This window comes from Balaenoptera borealis (genome assembly GCF_965194805.1).
Source record: "Balaenoptera borealis genome assembly, chromosome: 1".
Lineage (NCBI taxonomy): Eukaryota > Metazoa > Chordata > Mammalia > Artiodactyla > Balaenopteridae > Balaenoptera > Balaenoptera borealis.
The window spans coordinates 13,961,900-13,971,342 of record NC_138860.1 but is presented as its reverse complement, the minus strand read 5'-3'; the positions used below and the strand labels follow the sequence as shown (position 1 = coordinate 13,971,342).

The window sequence follows — 9,443 nt, the reverse complement described above, 5'->3', positions numbered from 1 at the left end:
ACCTAATAAGAACCTGCTGTATAAAAAAATAAATAAAATTAAATTAAAAAAAATAACCATAGGTAAAAGGATAGTCTCTGGTCACACTTTGAGAATATTTCATGACCTATATCAATATGGAAAATGTGTTCGGAGCTGCTAGTACTATTACTGTACATTGATGGAGGAAGTAAATAATGGCCCAATTTACTCTGAATTTTATAACCTAAGTATGTTATTTTATTCAGCATCAGATTATGTATATATAGTTGAAAAATAATTTTATATTTATTTGGTATTTAAATAATGCTCAGTGTACTTTTGGGTTTCAGGACCATATGAATATCTTCTTGAATATGAATATATTCAGAAGATTACAATTACTGTGTTAGTTATCATACTACATCACTAGTCTTGCACCGCTGATACTGCCCCTAGTTAGTACAAGAGACCGATATTCAAGTAGCATTTGAGAAGGAGTAAATGAGCTGCGAAGCCCTATGCGTTCATTATTTCAGCAGAAATAGTAATGGAAAGGAGGACCCTGAGGAGCAGCAAGGTGACCTCGGCAGGCATGATGAGTTCTGGGTAAAACCCAAGTGAATGTGCCGCCGGGAATTTTAAAGCAATGGGGAAGGCATGCGGGATGTGTGATGTCAGAGTCTGGCAAAGAACACAGCAGGGAAGAGGGGTTCTTAGATTTGCCTCCATGGGACCAGCAGAATGCAGAGGGAGTCCTGTCCGAACGGTGGGGTGGAGCTCCCTGTGGCAAAGCAAGAGATTAACTTCAGCGTCCACTATTGGCACCAAGACAAGGGAGATGGAGTGAAGACACACTGGTCGTGGAGAACCACCCTCGGAGAAGCTGCACTTGGGAGGTATTTGAACTCCAGGGTGACTCAGTTCTTCCTAGACTTACATGATTTTGTGGGAGGAGGCAAAGCATGGGTCCGAGAGGGTCGTTCCCTTAAAGGATTATGCACTTGGGGTATAAAAACTTCAGCCAGGGGAATTCCCTGGCCGTCCAGTGGTTAGGACCCTGTGCCTTCACTGCCATGGACCTGGGTTCGATCCCTGGTCGGGGAATTAAGATCCTGCAAGCCAAGTGGTGCAGCCAAAATACCACCCCCCCCAAACCCCCTGTGGTATTGGTGTAAGGATAGAAAAATAAATCAGTGGAATATAATAAAGAATTCAAAAATAAACCCCCCCAAAAATTTCAGCCATAATTTCTGGGGGAGAGAAACTGAAGCAGTCAGAGGGCTTTTCATGGAGGCCATACAATGAGCTTGAAGTCTTATGATGGAATGATGGGAAGAATGATAACGCCACCAACGTTAGGAAAAGAAAATATAGAAGGGAGATGTTTCACTTCCTGGTAGGAAGAGCTGACTGCGTATCCCAGGCAAAGACATTTATTCCTCTGTGATTTATTGTTTGACCCTTTCTTTTTCTTCTGCCTCTCGTTTGCAAGCTTTCAGGGAGCACTTTGTTCTACTTATAATTCTCACTGCAAGATACTGTCACCAAGCCTTTTTGTGATAGCCTGTAACTGCACTCAGCTCGGGAAAATCAGTGAATCTAATCGAATAAGTAAACCTCCATGATTAATTATTCTATCTCAAATAAAGAAATCAAGCTTAAAACACACTAAATGGATCAGTGGAAAAGATGGAAAGTATTAAAGAATTTTTATTCAGATTATTTTCCATAAATACTTCCAGTACAAAAAAGTCATCATGTTAATTTATTTTCTACCTCCCCAAATACTTTCCTCTTTTGCATACTCATCTATTTACGGAGGAAACATTTATTGAATGCATCTTATGTGCAGGGCACCAGGCGAGGCACTAGTCCCATTTTTATTAACTCTGGATCCCAATTCAGGCTATAATTATGTTGCACCCAGACCACTTCCATAGCATAGAAGATTGCAGGAAGGTTAATTTGCCCTTCAACAAACCTACAGCTAACTTCTCCTATTTGCTACATTACTGAAATGGCCACATCATTCAGTGCAGACGGCATTGCAAGAATATGAATCTGATACCACAGTAAATTCAACAACAAGCTTAAATAATACTGCTGAAGGGGAGAAGATGAGCTAGGTAAAAGAACACTGTATATCTGATACACAGACTTTTCAGATAGCTTGATTCTGATACTTCTGGTGCAACAAGACAAAAGATTGATATGGTTTTCCTCTGTGAAATGGTAGTGCACAAGAAATACATTTTCATGGATCATATTCATATTTGAACAAAATTTTCCTCATCCCCTCAAACTGTTATTCACTGTACTACAGGCTATAGAGGGATTTTCATCTGCTTTATCTTCTTGGCTTTTCCTGCTGTTTTTAAATTAAAGTTTAAAGAATTAAGAACCAGGGATGCTGGGGTTACACTAGAATGAGAAAAGATCAGGCCACCAAATCCACTGAGGTGTAATGGGTCACAGGCTGATTCTGGAATTATCATTCACGATGCCTTTTTTTTTTTTTTTTTTTTTCCCAGTCTAAAGACTAAGCATTAATGTCTTTAAAAACTAGACAGATTATAGAGATCAGAGTTCCAGGTCAGTTTCACAGAGTAATACTATCTGGAGAAAGACATTCTTTTAGAAGTATTTTGAGTCTATTTTATGCATCATCCCTGTCAATTTTGGTCATTGGTGAGTAATAAAATTTTCAATTTCTCACATAGTTTAAGAATATTTGATTCCACTTCAAATGGCAGTTTGGGAAATTTAAACAGATATTCATATTTATAAAACTAAAATCTATGAAAACACAATGTAGTGCTGCATATGGTTTTGGTATTTTGAACATTCAGTTCAGTAAAAATATAGTACAAGTAGCTGGTGGACGGTGCTTACTGCAGGTGGGAGCCGGTCAGATGGGGGCACAGGCGGGGCTGCCCTCGTGGGGACCACTGTGGCAGGCAGGGGGCGCCATGGGGCCCCGACCGCCCAGACCCCCATGCCTGGGACCTGCAGGCCATTGCTTCTGCTTTGTTCCCCCCCTTTTTTAAAAATTGAAGTATAGTTGCTGTACAATATTATGTAAATTACAGGTATATAACATGTGATTCACAATTTTTAAAGGTTATACTGCATTTATAGTTATTATCAAATATTGGCTATATTCCCCATGTTGTTCAATATGTCCTTGTAGCTTATTTTATACCTAATAGTTTGTACCTCTAACGCCTTTCCCCATATTGCCCCTCCCCCTTTTCCTCTCCCCATTGGTAACCACTAGCTTGTTCTCTATTGTGAGTCTGCTTCGTTTTTGTTATCTTCACCATTTTGTTGACTTTTTTAGATTCCACATATAAGTGATATCATGCAGTATTTGTCTTTCTCTGACTTATTTCACTTAGCATAATGCTCTCCAAGTCCGTCCATGTTGCTGCAAATGGTGCTTTGTCGCCTTTCGGACCTGCGTCCACAGGCTGCCTCTGCCTGTGGCCAGACCAAGAAGGGGTGGTGGGGAGAAGTCCCTGGAGATGGATGCCAGGCTGCTGCAGAGACACAAGTGCGAGGGCAAGAGTGTGTCCTCACCAGCCACAGGCTGTGCATTGGGTCCGCCTTCCTTCCTGTGCCTGGGTGGTGACTCCACTGAGCGAGGCTGGGGCGGGCGTGAGGTCGGCCTGGGGCAGCGGCTGGTTAGAAGGGCCTGGCGGAAGTGGGGGGAGAATGGGGGCCGGAGGCGAGGTGGCAGGGGCTGGTCAAGAGAAACACTGCCGCTGGCTTTTATTCCTCCCTCCCTCCTCAAAGCTAGTCCTAGACTGTTCCCAGGTCCAGCAGCACCCACATGACCGCTTGCTGGTCCTCAGAGGATAGGGACAGGCCTTCCACTGGTTGGCCCTTCCGCCATTTTCAGCCTCAAAAGACAAGTCCCTTCTCTCTGGGCCTCAGGCTCCCTGGAGGCAAAGGAATTGGCTGGACTCCTCAGTCCTGACATCCAATTCAGCTGCGGCTGTAACCCTCTCCTCCGCCGCCTGTTCTCTTTGGCTGCTTGCGCGACACCCTCTCCCAACCATTCTTATTTCCATATTTCCCACAGAGACTTTCTGTGGGAAGACAGAACCATATCTGAAGTTTCTAGATATGCTGCTCCAGGTTTTTCGGAGCCCTTCGGCCTCAACCTTCACCGTGTTATACAGCTCCCACCCTGACTCCTTACAGCTGGTGCAGTTTTGAAACATGAGGAATGAAATCTCTAGCAAACCGCCATGTCTTGGAGACACCATTCTTGGCTAGGGAAGCTGCCGCTCTGCCCTCCCCTGAAGATCCAGGGCACCTTGTGTAGCCACCTGCATCCCAATTAGGCTTACAGTGGGTGGAGATTCCTGACATCCAAGACTTCCGACTTCTCTGCCAGAGGGGTCTTTCCCTGAGGGCAGGCCTGGGTCTCCTCCTCTCTGTGCCCTGGCTCAAAGCAAGAAGTGATGGGGAAATGGGTGCTCCTGTAGACCCGGTTCTGCTCTGAACAATTTCTCCAATGATAATGATTCCTGTAAGTCTGGAGAGGCCATTTCTTGCTCAGTGCCCCAAATTAAGGAGGGTCTGAGCAGAAACTGAGAATCCTTCAACCTACTGTGAGATTCTGGGCTTGAAGAAATAATGTTTAAAAAACAAAAATAAACATTATTAGTGAAGTCCAAAGCCACTAGGGAAAGAATCCCTTTCCTCCATTCATTCTTATTATGTATTTAGAGATGTGTTACTAAATATCTATGGAGCAACTATGCATAAATACAAATATGTAGATGTGTTAGGGATGTATTACTGTAGGACTGTCTTAGTCTGTTCCAGCTGCTATAACAAAATACCATACACTGGCTAGTTTATAAACGGCAGAAATTTATTTCCCACAGTTCTGGAGGCTGCAAGCCTGAGATCAGGGTGCCAGAACATTCTAGTTCTGGTCTGGGCCCTTTTCCAGGCTGCAGACTCCTGACTTCTTACATCCTCACAGGGCGGAGAACAGAACCATTGAAGCAAGCTTTCTCCTGATTCTTGGAAGAGCACTAATGCCATGCGTGAGTGTCCCACCCTCATAACCTCCGCTAATTCTAATTACCTCCCAAAGGCACCACCTCCTAATACCATCCCATTAGGGGTTAGGCTTTCAGCATATGAATTTGGGGGAACACAGTCAGTCATAGCAAGGACCATGGAGATACTTTTCTTATATTAGTGTGTGTACGGATTTTATCTCCTTGTTTATCTTATAGTAAAAAATAACTGCTGGACCTTTGATTTTTCTCTATCTCCTACATTCCCCTGTATTTAAAAAAAGTGAAAAGACATAATAAACTAAAGTTTTTAAAAGTTACAGCTCTACAAGCTGACTGCAGCTATTTTCATTTTAGGCACATTGTTTTCTGTACTTGTGTATGCCTTTCATTGCTGCAATGGTCATGCACAGAATATTATTGTGTTCTGAAGTTCATGTAATAGATTTTCTAAACGAGAGGGAAAAATATAATCAGTTTTAATTTTAATGTTTGTATAATATGTCGTTTGGTAATTTCAGGAACAATTTATGAAATGTTAAAATCTATTGTTATTTAGTGAGCACTCTTCAGTTGAACAGGAATTTTATGGAGCAGGCACTGATTTTATCACAAAATGTATATTCAATTTAATTAACATTTAAATCAGGTGTGTTTTCATAAGTTTCAGGGCTTCTTGCTTGCTTTTTATGGCATTATAGTGTCAAAACATTTTCATTTTTTAGGAATCAGAATAATATCCTGTTTGTGTAGTGATTTATAAATATAGACTATTTCTGCTTATGTTTCATCAATTAAAAGAAAAATAATCTGAGTTAGGGAGGAAATTTATTATTGTTCCCATTCTTTTTTTTTTTTTTTTTTTCCTTTGGCCATGCCGGGTGGCATGCAGACTCTTAGTTCCCTGACCAGAGCTCGAACCCGGGGCCCCTGCAGTGGAAGTGTGGAGTCCTAACTACTGGACCGCCAGGGAAGTCCCCGCATTCTTGACATGAGGAAACTGAGGATCAATTAACCATGCCAGTTGTTAGCTTGCACACATTTGCCCTCAGCTTTGGCCTCCAACAATTCCAGAACAGCAGGAAAAGTTCTGTGTGACATCCGATTACAATGGCATAGAAAATATCTAGACCCTTATACACCAAGCTGTCATCAATGGTTATATCTGGGAAGTTATTTTATAGATGGGATGGAAAGAAGAGTGACATTTCTATTTTTATTTGATCCATACTGTACTGTCTGCATCTTTTCAACAGACATGTGCTCTTTATATGGAAGAAAAATTAATTAAATTAATGCTCCTCTAGAGTCCCCCCTACATGGCAGAGATCACATTGTCCGCTATGATCGTAAACCTTGCTTTTCTGTATATTCTTAGTCATTGATGTTGCTCTTAAACCTATACCATTGTGCTCTACGTAGCACATTTTTACTAGTATGCTAATGATTCAGCTACTAAACAATCACTGCACACTAGCAAAGTATGCAATAATGCACTAAGTACCAGTGGACTAAGTACCACCATAGCAAGCCCATATATTTTTAATGGCACTCAAAACTTCCCATAGAAAAATATGAAGATTTTAACACTTCTTTATGACATGACTGACCAAATAAATGTGCACTGACACCTTAGCTTTATCGCATTGATTTCCTGAGCACGGCTGCATGAGGAATTAGATCCTTACCAGGTTCAAACATTATCTTAATGCAACTATTTTATCTTGGGAAAAGAAAAATGAAACTAAGATCATTAACATTTATGGACATTGTTTTCATGTAATACCTATTGGACTTTACAAGAGTAAAGCGTATTCACATACCCTTGTAACTACATATTTCTATAATATAGTATAAATACTCATGTATAATATTTTGAAACATTAAAATTCATGCAACTCCTTTAATCAAAATCACGTGTATGTGTTATGATAGGTGCAAGTGCAATGAATCGGGATGTAAGTTTTGTTTTATTCCTCTCACTGTTTCCCTCCTGTTCTCCACCCCATGTGTCCACCTCTTCTGTATGTCATGTAGACATAGCATTGAATTATAGAATCTTAAATCCAGAAGGGCTCTTAGAGGCCTAATTTTCTCATTTTACCAATGAGGAAACTGAGGGGTAGAGAGGTGACTGGTGCCATAGATGATAAGGGGCAATTTCAACACTAATCTCTGTAACCTTCTTTCTTTCTCTTCACCCAGAACTAAAGATAGTCCCTTAGGTGTTGACAAGGAAAGTTAGAGTTGAAACTGTCACATACTTTTCAAATAAGGCAACCTAAACACAAATCATGTTTTGAGCAAGCTGCATTCACTGTTCACACATATTCAGCTTTTAATTTACTAAAATGTTTCTGTTTCCTTATATGTGCTGCTTTTAAACTAAGTAATCTCTATTTCACCTGAGTATCTATGTGTGCATGTTTGTTGTGTGCATATGTTTGTATGTGCAAGTGAGCACATACACATGTTTGTGTCTTAAACCTGATTTCAGTGAGTTCATCAAATCCTTATAAGAAGTGATGTGCTAATATCAAGGCTACAAAGAGGAAAAGAGGAATAGGGCACAACCGACTCTCTTCATCTAGGTATGTATAGGCAGACCTCATTTTATTGTGCTTTGCTTTATTGAGCTTCACAATATTGTTGTGTTTTTTACAAATTCAGTTTGTGGCAACCCTGCACTGTCAGATTATGGTTAGGAGTTTTTAAAATTTTTATTGGAGTATAGTTGATTTGCAATGTTGTATTAGTTTCAGGTGTACAGCAAGGTGAATCAGTTATACGTATACATATATCCACTCTTTTTCAGATTCTTTTCTCATATGGGCCATTACAGAGTATTGAGTAGAGTTCCCTGTGCCAGGCAGTAGGTCCTTATTAGTTATCTACTTTATATATAGTAGTGTGTAAATGTCAATCCATTCTCCCAATTTATCCGTCTCCCCTTTTCCCCTCGGTAGATGGTTAACACTTTTTGGCAATAAATAATTTTTAAATTAAGGTGTGTACATCTTTTTAGACAAAGTGCTATAACACAATAGACTGCTTTATAGTGTAAACATAACTTTTATAAGTACTGGGAAACAAAGAATTCATGTGACTCACTTTTTTGGGGCTATTTGATTTATTGCAGTGGCCTGGAAACACACCTGCAATATCTCCGAGGTAAGCCTGTACAGCTTGGTGGTGGACACATATACGAGATAATTTAATACACATGTTTAATACTGTGATAGAGGTATGTTTAGATTGCAGTGAGAGTACCCAACCCCATCTGAAGCATTCTTTGATGGTGGTCAGTTTACAACCTGTTAAAGAAATAATGTGATACATACGTGGGCTCTTGATGGATGAGTCCAGGGCTGAAGAAAAGAAATGAAAAAAGAAATCATGTGAGTACAATGCACACAGTTTGATGTTTGTGGAGAGCTACATGGAATCCTATATTGGTGGAGTGTGGTGGCAGGGTAATAAAGTTAAAGAACAAGGCAATAAGGAGGGCATGAAGGACCAGAGACACTGGACCTTATTTTTCAAGCTGTGGCAGCACCTGAAGTATTTTAAACCAGTAAAGACGGTCAGTGTTTCATTTTCCATCCTTTAGACAGAGGTTTGGAGAATGGGTTTAAGGGTTCATGATTAACCGACAGGGAATCAATGAAGGTTTTGCCTCATTCCAAGAAACAGGCAGTAGGCAAGTGAATTGTACTTGTTTTAGTAGGAATGGTTGGAGGGAAGGATTGATAGATATTGAAATCCACAGGATCTGCTGATTAGTGAGAGAGTGGGGAGTGTCAAGACTAACCATCAGGTTTCTTTTTCCTTTTTTTAAAACTGAGTTATAGTTGATTTACAATTTTGTGTTAGTTTCAGATGTACAGCAAAGTCATTCAGTTATGTGTGTGTATATATATATATATATATACACACACATATATATCTTTTTCAGATTCTTTTCCATTATAGGTTGTTATAATATAGTTCCCTGTGCTGTACAGTAAATCCTTGTTGTTTATTTTACATAGAGAGTGTATATCTGTTAATCCCAAACTCCTAATTTATCCCTCCCCCCTTCTTTCCCCTTTGGTAACCATAAATTTGTTTTCTATGTCTGTGAATATGTTTCCATTTTGTAAATAAGTTCATTTGTATATTTTTTTAGATACCACATATAAGTGATATGATATTTGTCTTTGTCTGATTTATTTCACTAGGTATGATAATCTCTAGGTCCATCCATGCTGCTGCAAATGTCAGTATTTCATTCTTTTTTTATGGCTGAGTGATATACCATTGTGTACATATACATCTTTATCCATTCATCTGTTGATGGACACTTAGGTTGCTTCCACTTCTTGGCTATTGTGAGTATTGCTGCTATGAACATAGGGGTACATGTAGATGTTTGAATTATAGTTTTGTCTGGATATATGCCCA

At 39.9% G+C, this 9,443-nt stretch overlaps 1 long non-coding RNA gene across 1 annotated transcript; it reads right to left on the bottom strand.

The window, feature by feature from the left end:
- Positions 1 to 3,010: 3,010 nt before the first annotated feature.
- LOC309631264 lies at positions 3,011 to 9,177 on the bottom strand. The gene is made up of 2 exons (XR_014246159.1): positions 3,719 to 9,177; positions 3,011 to 3,217 (listed from the first exon to the last, which is right to left on the bottom strand). It is a non-coding gene; the product is annotated as an uncharacterized lncRNA (long non-coding RNA).
- Between the last annotated feature and the right edge of the window lie 266 nt (positions 9,178 to 9,443).